The sequence below is a fragment of the Ranitomeya variabilis genome, chromosome 4 (assembly GCF_051348905.1).
Source record: "Ranitomeya variabilis isolate aRanVar5 chromosome 4, aRanVar5.hap1, whole genome shotgun sequence".
Classification (NCBI taxonomy): Eukaryota; Metazoa; Chordata; class Amphibia; order Anura; family Dendrobatidae; genus Ranitomeya; species Ranitomeya variabilis.
This window is the reverse complement of record NC_135235.1, coordinates 198652673-198662576: the sequence shown is the minus strand read 5'-3', so window position 1 is coordinate 198662576 and position 9904 is coordinate 198652673. Positions and strand designations below refer to the sequence as shown.

General features: G+C 46.8%; 1 long non-coding RNA gene across 1 annotated transcript in view; it reads left to right on the top strand.

Moving 5' to 3' along the window:
• The first annotated feature begins 2768 nt into the window (after positions 1–2768).
• Positions 2769–9904, top strand: part of LOC143768588 (uncharacterized) — a 32662-nt gene continuing 25526 nt past the window's right edge. The window contains exons 1-2 of the long non-coding RNA XR_013213956.1: positions 2769–2831; positions 3553–3603. This is a non-coding gene — a long non-coding RNA (uncharacterized LOC143768588). The remainder of the gene's footprint in view (positions 2832–3552; positions 3604–9904) is intronic.

The following is a 9904-nucleotide window of genomic DNA, read 5'->3' as shown; positions in this document are numbered from 1 at the left end:
AGCTCCGGTTTTCTTCGGCTCCAGTTTTGTGTTAGCCTGATGTCTCTCTTCCTTTTCAGGTCGAGGTTGATGCTTCTGAGATTGGAGCAGGGGCTGTTTTGTCGCAGAGAAGCTCTGATTGCTCTGTGATGAAGCCTTGTGCTTTCTTTTCAAGAAAGTTTTCGCCTGCCGAGCGGAATTATGATGTTGGTAATCGGGAGTTGTTGGCTATGAAGTGGGCATTTGAGGAGTGGCGACATTGGCTCGAGGGAGCTAAGCATCGTGTGGTGGTCTTGACTGATCACAAAAATCTGATTTATCTCGACTCTGCCAAGCGGCTGAATCCTAGACAGGCTCGTTGGTCATTGTTTTTCTCCCGTTTCGATTTCGTGGTCTCGTACCTGCCTGGTTCGAAGAACGTGAAGGCTGATGCTCTTTCTAGGAGTTTTGTGCCTGACTCTCCGGGAGTTTCAGAGGCGGCTGGTATCCTCAGAGAGGGAGTGATTTTGTCTGCCATTTCCCCAGATTTGCAACGAATGCTGCAGAAATTTCAGGCGGATAGACGTGACCGTTGCCCACCAGAGAGACTGTTTGTCACAGATAGATGGACCAGCAGAGTTATTTCCGAGGTTCATTCTTCGGTGTTGGCAGGCCATCCTGGGATTTTTGGTACCAGAGATTTGGTGGCTAGGTCCTTCTGGTGGCCTTCCTTGTCGCGGGATGTGCGTTCCTTTGTGCAGTCCTGTGGGATTTGTGCTCGGGCTAAGCCTTGCTGTTCTCGTGCCAGCGGTTTGCTTTTGCCTTTGCCTGTCCCGAAGAGGCCTTGGACGCACATTTCCATGGATTTTATTTCGGATCTTCCAGTCTCTCAGAGAATGTCTGTCATCTGGGTGGTGTGTGATCGTTTTTCCTCGGGTCAGGTCGAGCCTTCTGACTGTCCTGGGGTGGATTCTGTGGTGGATAGGTTGCAGCAGATTTGGAACCATGTGGTGGACAATTTGAAGTTGTCACAGGAGAAGGCTCAGCGCTTTGCCAACCGCCGTCGCGGTGTGGGTCCCCGACTTCGTGTTGGGGATTTGGTATGGCTGTCTTCTCGGTATGTTCCTATGAAGGTCTCCTCTCCTAAATTCAAGCCTCGCTTCATCGGTCCTTATAAGATTTTGGAAATCCTTAACCCGGTGTCATTTCGTTTGGACCTCCCAGCGTCGTTTGCCATTCATAACGTGTTCCATAGGTCTTTGTTGTGGAGGTATGTGGTGCCTGTGGTTCCTTCTGTTGAGCCCCCTGCCCCGGTGCTGGTTGAGGGCGAATTGGAGTACGTGGTGGAGAAGATCTTGGATTCTCGTATTTCTAGACGGAGGCTTCAGTATTTGGTTAAGTGGAAGGGCTATGGTCAGGAGGATAATTCCTGGGTTGTCGCCTCTGATGTTCATGCGGCCGATTTGGTTCATGCCTTCCATGTGGCTCATCCTGATCGCCCTGGGGGTTTTGATGAGGGTTCGGTGACCCCTCCTCAAGGGGGGGTACTGTTGTGAACTCTGTTTTTGGGCTCCCTCTTGTGGTCACAAGTGGTACTGTGTGAGTGCTGTCTTTGGGCTCCCTCTGGTGGCTCTTTGTGTCATTCTGCAGGTCTGAGGCTGGTTCAGCTGTCTCGTTATCTGTTAGCTGGTTTCCTATTTAGCTCACCTGGACTTTCAGTGGTTGCCTGCTGTCGATGTATTCAGTGCTATTTTGATCTCTCCTGAATCCCTTTGTTATCAGTCTCGCCAAGAGAAGCTAAGTTTCTGTTTGGTTATTTTTTGCTCATCAGTGTTCAATATGTTTCTTGGTTATTTATTTGTCCTTGTCCAGCTTGCTAATATGTGATTTCCTTGCTTGCTGGTAGCTCTAGGGGGCTGAGTTTCTCCCCTCACACCGTTAGTTGGTGTGGGGGTTCTTGAATTCTCAGCGTGGATATTTTGTATAGGGTTTTTTACTGACCGCACAGTTCCCTGTCTGTCTTCTGCTATTTAGTATTAGTGGGCCTCATTTGCTGAATCTGTTTTAATTTCTATGTTTGTATTTTCCCCTTACCTCACCGTTATTATTTGTTGGGGGCTTCCTATATCTTTGGGGTTTTTCTCTGAGGCAAGTGAGGTCTTACTTTCTCTATAGGGGTAGCAAGTTTCTCAGGCTGCGTCGAGACGTCCAGGAATTTAGGCACGTTCACCGGCTACCTTTAGTGTGTTTGGTTAGGATCAGGTTTGCGGTCAGTCCAGTTACCACCTCCCTAGAGCTCGTTCTATGTTCAGTTACTTAGCTAGTTCATTCTGTGATCCTCAGCCACTAAGGATCATAACAGACAGGTACACATAGGACAGCCAGAGCCAGACTTCCACAAAGTACCGTATTTTCTGGTGTATAAGACGACTGGGCGTATAAGACGACCCCCAACTTTTCCATATAAAATATGGAATTTGGGATATGCCCGCTGTATAAGACTGGGGTCATCTTATAAGCCCAGTCATCTTATACAGCGTGTGGTTCCCAGGGTCTGAAGGAGAGGAGACTCTCCTTCAGGCCCTGGGATCCATATTCATGTTAAAAATAAAGAATAAAAATAAAAAATATGTATATGCTCACCCTTCCGAGAAGCCTGGCTGTCACCGCTGCAAGCGTCTGCCTCCGTTCCTAAGAAATGCAGCCTGAAGGACCTCGATGATGTCACGGTCAGGTGACTGGCCTGTGATTGGTCCGTGACCGCTCATGTGACCAGTCACCTGACCGTGACGTCATCAAAGGTCCTTCAGGCTCGCAATTCTTAGGAACGGAGGCAGACGCTGACAGCGGTGAGAGCCAGGCTTCTCGGAGGGGTGAGTATATACATATTTTTTATTTTTATTCTTTATTTTTAACATGAATATGGATCCCAGGGCCTGAAGGAGAGTCTCCTCTCCTTGAGACCCTGGGAATCATCCAGCATCGCTCCCTGCACACGCCGTACCCGGCGTACAAGACGACCCCCGACTTTTGGGACAATTTTTAGGGGTTAAAAAGTCGTCTTGTACGCCGGAAAATACGGTACTTACAATGAAGTAGCAAGAGTACATGCAAATTACTAATGTTGCACAGAGGCAAAATATTAGAGATAGGCACTGGTTCAGACACGGCAGGTTTTAGAGATAGGTACTGGTTCAGACATTGCAAGTTTTAGAGACTGATACAGAATCAGACACAGGTAATTTAGGAAAAGATCCAGACCTAGATACAAACAGGTTCAGGGATTGGCCCTAATTCAAACAAGGACAGACACAGGTTCAGGGTTCAGGCCTGGGTATTCAGCCCCCAGGGTAACAGAAACAGGAAAGTTCAGGTACAGATTCACAGATTCAGGGTTCCGGGTTAGGTATTCAGCCTTTAGGGTGGCTGTTGTGAATTCTGTTGTGGGTTCTGCTCTTAGGCTCCCTCCGGTGGTTATAAGTGGTAGTGCTGCTGTTTGTCCTTCACAACAGTCATCAGCTGCTTCCACTTTGGACGGGGCTATTTAGTCTGGCTTATTCCTTTAGTGAGTGCCAGTTGTCCTTTGTTTTCTAGGGATCCACATCTCTCTTGGTTTCTCCTTCTGGATTGTCAAAATCACCAAAGGTAAGTCCTGGCTCTGTTTTTGCAGTCCACATGCGGTGGACTTAATAGTTCTGTGAATTGCTATGTTTTTTCTTGTCCAGCTTTGTCTGTGTTAAGATTTACTCAGCCAAGTTGGAAGCTCTGGAGTCACAGAGTTACCCTCCATGCCTTTAGTTAGGTGTGGAGATTTTTGTATTCTCTGTGGTGGATTTTGTAGTATTTTTTATACTGACCGCACAGTACTCTTTCCTGTCTTTTCTTTCTAGGTAGCGTGGCCTCCTTTGCTAAATTCTGTTTTCAGTCTGCGTTTGTAATTTCCCTCTCCTCTCACAGTCAATATTTGTGGGGGGCTGCCTTTCCTTTGGGTATTTTCTCTGAGGCAAGATAGTATTCCTGTTTCTTCCTTTAGGTGTAATTAGTCCTCCGGTCGTGATGAGGTGTCTAGGGAGTGACAGGAACATCCCACGGCTACTTCTAGTTGATGTGTTAAGTTCAGGGTCTGCGGTCAGTATAGAGGCCACCTACTCCAGAGCTCGTCCATGCTGCTCCTAGGCCACCAGTTCTTAACAGAACAACTGGCCAACAATGAGTTAACCGCATCTCAAAAGAAGGGAAAGAAAGTGCTGAGCCATTTTTTTTTCTGTACTCTGTTGTGTTTTTTTTTCCCTCTTCACTTCTGGGTGGCTCAGGAGTTAGGCGTTGACATGGATGTTCAGGAACTTGCTTCTCGGGTGGATCAACTTGCTGCTAGAGTACAGGGTATTTCTGATTATATCGTGCAGACTCCTGTTTTAGAGCCTAGAATTCCTACCCCCGATCTGTTCTTCGGGGACAGGTCCAAATTTTTGAGCTTTAAAAATAACTGTAAACTGTTTTTTGCTCTTAAGCCCCGTTCCTCTGGTGATCCCATCCAGTAGGTAAAAATTGTCATTTCTCCGTTGCGTGGTGACCCGCAGGATGGGGCATTTTCCCTGGAATCTGGGAATCCGGCCTTGCTTAATGTAGACACCTTTTTTCAGGCGCTTGGGTTATTGTATGACGAACCTAACTCTGTAGAGCATGCTGAGAAAACACTTTTGGCCCTGTGTCAGGGTCAAGAAGCGGCAGAGTCATATTGCCAGAAATTCAGAAAATGGTCTGTGCTTACTAAGTGGAATGAGGATGCTTTGGCGGCAATTTTCAGAAAGGGTCTTTCTGAATCTGTTAAAGATGTTATGGTGGGCTTCCCCACGCCTGCAGGTCTGAGTGATTCTATGTCTCCGGCCATTCAAATTGATCGGCGCTTGTGTGAGCGCAGAGTTGTGCACACTATGGCGTTGTCTTCCGAGCGGAATCCTGAGCCTATACAGTGTGATAGGATTGTGTCTAGAGCAGAACGCCAAGGATTCAGACGTCAGAATAGGTTGTGCTTTTACTGCGGCGATTCTGCTCATGTTATTTCTGATTGCCCTAAGCGTGCCAAGAGAATAGCTAATTCCGTTACTATCAGTACTGTACAACCTAAATTTCTGTTATCTGTGACCCTGATCTGCTCATTATCGTCATTCTCTGTCATGGCATTTGTGGATTCAGGCACCGCTTTAAATTTAATGGACTTAGAATTTGCCAGACGTTGTGGTTTTTCCTTACAGCCTTTGCGGAGTCCTATCCCTTTGAGGGGGATTGATGCTACACCATTGGCTAAAAATAAACCTCAGTTTTGGACACAGTTAACCATGTGCATGGCGCCAGCCCATCAGGAAGATTGTCGCTTCCTGGTGTTACATAATTTGCATGATGCTGTTGTGCTGGGGTTTCCATGGTTACAGGTACATAATCCGGTGTTGGATTGGAAATCTATGTCTGTGACTAGTTGGGGTTGTCAGGGGGTTCACGATGACGTTCCTCTGATGTCAATTTCCTCTTCCCCCTCTTCTGAAATTCCTGAGTTTCTGTCAGATTTCCAGGATGTTTTCGATGAGCCCAAGTCCAGTTCCCTTCCACCGCATAGGGACTGTGATTGTGCTATTGATTTGATTCCAGGCTGTAAATTTCCTAAGGGCCGACTTTTCAACCTGTCTGTGCCTGAACATGCCGCCATGCGGAGCTATGTAAGGGAGTCTTTGGAGAAGGGGCATATTCAGCCATCTTCTTCTCCATTAGGAGCAGGTTTTGTTTTTTGTTGCCAAGAAGGATGGCTCGAGACCCTGTATTGATTATCGCCTCTTGAATAAGATCACGGTCAAATTCCAATACCCTTTGCCTTTGCTTTCTGATTTGTTTGCCAGAATTAAGGGGCTAGTTGGTTTACTAAGATTGACCTTCGAGGGGCATATAATCTGGTTCGTATTAAGCAGGGTGACGAATGGAAAACTGCGTTTAATACGCCCGAGGGCCATTTTGAGTATCTTGTGATGCCATTCGGACTCTCTAATGCCCCATCTGTGTTTCAGTCCTTCATGCATGATATTTTTCGGAATTATCTTGATAAATTCATGATTGTATATTTGGATGATATTTTGATTTTTTCAGATGATTGGGAGTCTCATGTGAAACAAGTTAGGATGGTATTTCAGGTCCTTCATGACAATGCCTTGTTTGTGAAGGGGTCTAAGTGCTTCTTTGGAGTACAGAAGGTTTCTTTTTTGGGCTTCATTTTTTCTCCATCATCTATAGAAATGGATCCGGCTAAGGTTCAGGCCATTCATGATTGGATCCAGCCCACATCCGTGAAGAGCCTTCAGAAATTTTTGGGCTTTGCTAATTTTTATCGCCGTTTCATTGCCAACTTCTCCAGTGTGGTTAAACCCCTGACCGATTTGACGAGGAAGGGCGCTGATGTAGCTAATTGGTCCTCTGAGGCCGTTTCTGCCTTTCAGGAGCTTAAGCGCCGATTTACTTCTGCCCCTGTGTTGCGTCAGCCGGATGTTTCTCTTCCTTTTCAGGTTGAGGTTGACGCTTCTGAGATTGGGGCAGGGGCCGTTTTGTCTCAGAGGAATTCTGATGGTTCCTTGATGAAACCGTGTGCCTTCTTTTCTCGAACGTTTTCGCCTGCGGAATGCAATTATGATGTCGGCAATCGTGAGTTGTTGGCTATGAAGTGGGCATTTGAGGAGTGGCGACATTGGCTTGAGGGGGCCAAGCACCGTATTGTGGTCTTGACCGATCATAAGAATCTGATTTACCTCGAGTCTGCCAAACGGCTGAATCCTAGACAGGCCCGATGGTCCCTGTTTTTCTCCCGTTTTGATTTTGTTGTCTCGTATCTTCCAGGTTCTAAGAATGTTAAGGCTGATGCCCTCTCTAGGAGTTTCTTGCCTGATTCCCCTGGGATTCTTGAGCCGTTTGGTATTCTTAAGGAGGGGGTGATTCTTTCTGCCATCTCCCCTGATTTGAGACGGGCTCTTCAGGAGTTTCAGGCTGATAAACTTGATCGCTGTCCAGCGGGGAAACTGTTTGTTCCTGACAGATGGACTAGTAAAGTGATTTCTGAGGTTCACTGTTCTGTGTTGGCTGGCCATCCTGGGATTTTTGGTACCAGAGATTTGGTTAGTAGGTCCTTTTGGTGGCCTTCTTTGTCACGGGATGTGCGTTCTTTTGTGCAGTCCTGTGGGACTTGTGCGCGGGCCAAACCTTGCTGCTCCCGTGCCAGTGGGTTGCTTTTGCCTTTGCCGGTCCCTGAGAGGCCTTGGACGCATATTTCTATGGATTTTATTTCCGATCTTCCTGTTTCCCAGAGGATGTCTGTTATCTGGGTGGTCTGTGACCGGTTTTCTAAGATGGTTCATTTGGTACCTTTGCCTAAGTTGCCTTCCTCTTCTGAGTTGGTTCCGTTGTTTTTTCAGCATGTGGTTCGTTTGCATGGCATTCCGGAGAATATTGTGTCTGATAGAGGTTCCCAGTTTGTTTCTAGGTTTTGGCGGTCCTTTTGTGCTAAGCTGGGCATTGATTTGTCTTTTTGTTCCGCATTTCATCCTCAGACAAACGGCCAAACCGAGCGAACTAACCAGACTTTGGAAACTTATTTGAGATGCTTTGTGTCTGCCGATCAGGATGATTGGGTGGCTTTCTTGCCATTGGCCGAGTTTGCCCTTAATAATCAGGCTAGTTCTGCTACCTTGGTGTCACCATTCTTTTGTAATTCTGGGTTTCATCCTCGTTTTTCTTCAGGGCAGGTTGAGTCTTCTGATTGTCCTGGGGTGGACTCTGTGGTTGACAGGTTGCAGCAGATTTGGGCTCATGTTGTGGACAATTTGGTGTTGTCTCAGGAGGAGGCTCAGCGTTTTGCCAACCGTCGTCGGCGTGTGGGTTCCCGGCTTCGGGTTGGGAATTTGGTCTGGTTGTCTTCTCGTCATGTTCCTATGAAGGTTTCTTCCCCGAAGTTCAAGCCACGGTTTATTGGTCCTTATAGGATTTCTGAGATTATCAATCCAGTGTCTTTTCGTTTGGCCCTTCCAGCCTCTTTTTCCATCCATAATGTTTTTCATAGATCTTTGTTGTGGAAATATGTGGTGCCCGTGGTTCCCTCTGTTGATCCTCCTGCCCCGGTGTTGATTGATGGGGAGTTGGAGTATGTTGTGGAGAAGATCTTGGATTCTCGTTTTTCTAGACGGAGGCTTCAGTATCTTGTCAAGTGGAAGGGTTATGGCCAGGAGGATAATTCTTGGGTTGTTGCCTCCGATATTCATGCTGACGATTTGGTTCGTGCCTTCCATTTGGCTCATCCGGATCGGCCTGGGGGCTCTGGTGAGGGTTCGGTGACCCCTCCTCAAGGGGGGGGTACTGTTGTGAATTCTGTTGTAGGTTCTGCTCTTAGGCTCCCTCCGGTGGTTATAAGTGGTAGTGCTGCTGTTTGTCCTTCACAACAGTCATCAGCTGCTTCCACTTTGGACGGGGCTATTTAGTCTGGCTTCTTCCTTTAGTGAGTGCCAGTTGTCCATTGTTTTCTAGGGATCCACATCTCTCTTGGTTTCTCCTTCTGGATTGTCAAAATCACCAAAGATAAGTCCTGGCTCTGTTTTTGCAGTCCACATGCGGTGGACTTAATAGTTCTGTGAATTGCTATGTTTTTTCTTGTCCAGCTTTGTCTGTGTTAAGATTTACTCAGCCAAGTTGGAAGCTCTGGAGTCACAGAGTTACCCTCCATGCCTTTAGTTAGGTGTGGAGATTTTTGTATTCTCTGTGGTGGATTTTGTAGTATTTTCTATTCTGACCACACAGTACTCTTTCCTGTCTTTTCTTTCTAGGTAGCGTGGCCTCCTTTGCTAAATTCTGTTTTCAGTCCGCGTTTGTAATTTCTCTCTCCTCTCACAGTCAATATTTGTGGGGGGCTGCCTTTCCTTTGGGTATTTTCTCTGAGGCAAGATAGTATTCCTGTTTCTTCCTATAGGTGTAATTAGTCCTCCGGCCGTGACGAGGTGTCTAGGGAGTGACAGGAACATCCCACAGCTACTTCTAGTTGATGTGTTAAGTTCAGGGTCTGCGGTCAGTATAGAGGCCACCTACTCCAGAGCTCGTCCATGCTGCTCCTAGGCCACCAGTTTATAACAGGTGGCAGGAGCAGGAAATGATCTGGCAACTAGCAGTTGCACAAACACACTGAAAGAGAATGTTACTCAGGCAACTCCCAACAGGTGGAGGTGCCTTAAGTACCAAGTGCCTCTCAGCAATAGGCTGGGGACACATTAGGAATGCGTGCACTGTCTCTTTAAGAATCAGGAGGTTCATGTGCAGGCGCCTTAAGCATGCACAGCAAGCAGAGAACCATAACCTCACTGCACACATCAAGAAGAGGACAAGGAGCTCACTGTACAGCCTGGGATGGTGAGTACTTCAGTGTCCCTGCATGGTGGGTGATGGGAAGCCATGCAGGCATGCAAGTAGGGGTGTTGCTGGGAACAATATGTGGTCCTGTCATGGTGTAATAGTATTTATCCCTTGTACAGCATGTGGTATTATTTGGTCACTATGTGGTGAAATATGTAGTCCAGTCATCGTGTGGTGGTATTTCTCCCTTGTGATATAATTTGGTAGTTATAGGCTTATAATATGCAGCCTTGTAATGGTGTGGGAGTATTAGTCCTTCTATGAGGTATTATTTGGTCGCTACGTACTGCTAATATGTGCTCTGGTCCTGATGTGGTGGTATTTGTCCTTGCATGTGGTTTTATTCATTCACTATGTGGTGGTAATGTGATATGGTCATGGTGTAGTGGTATTTGTTCTTTGTATGTGGCATCATTTGGTCACTATGTGGGGGTAATATGTGGTCTTGCTATGGTGTTGTGGTATTTGTCCTTGTATGTTGTTGTGGAATTTGTCCTTCTATGTTGTGTTATTTGGT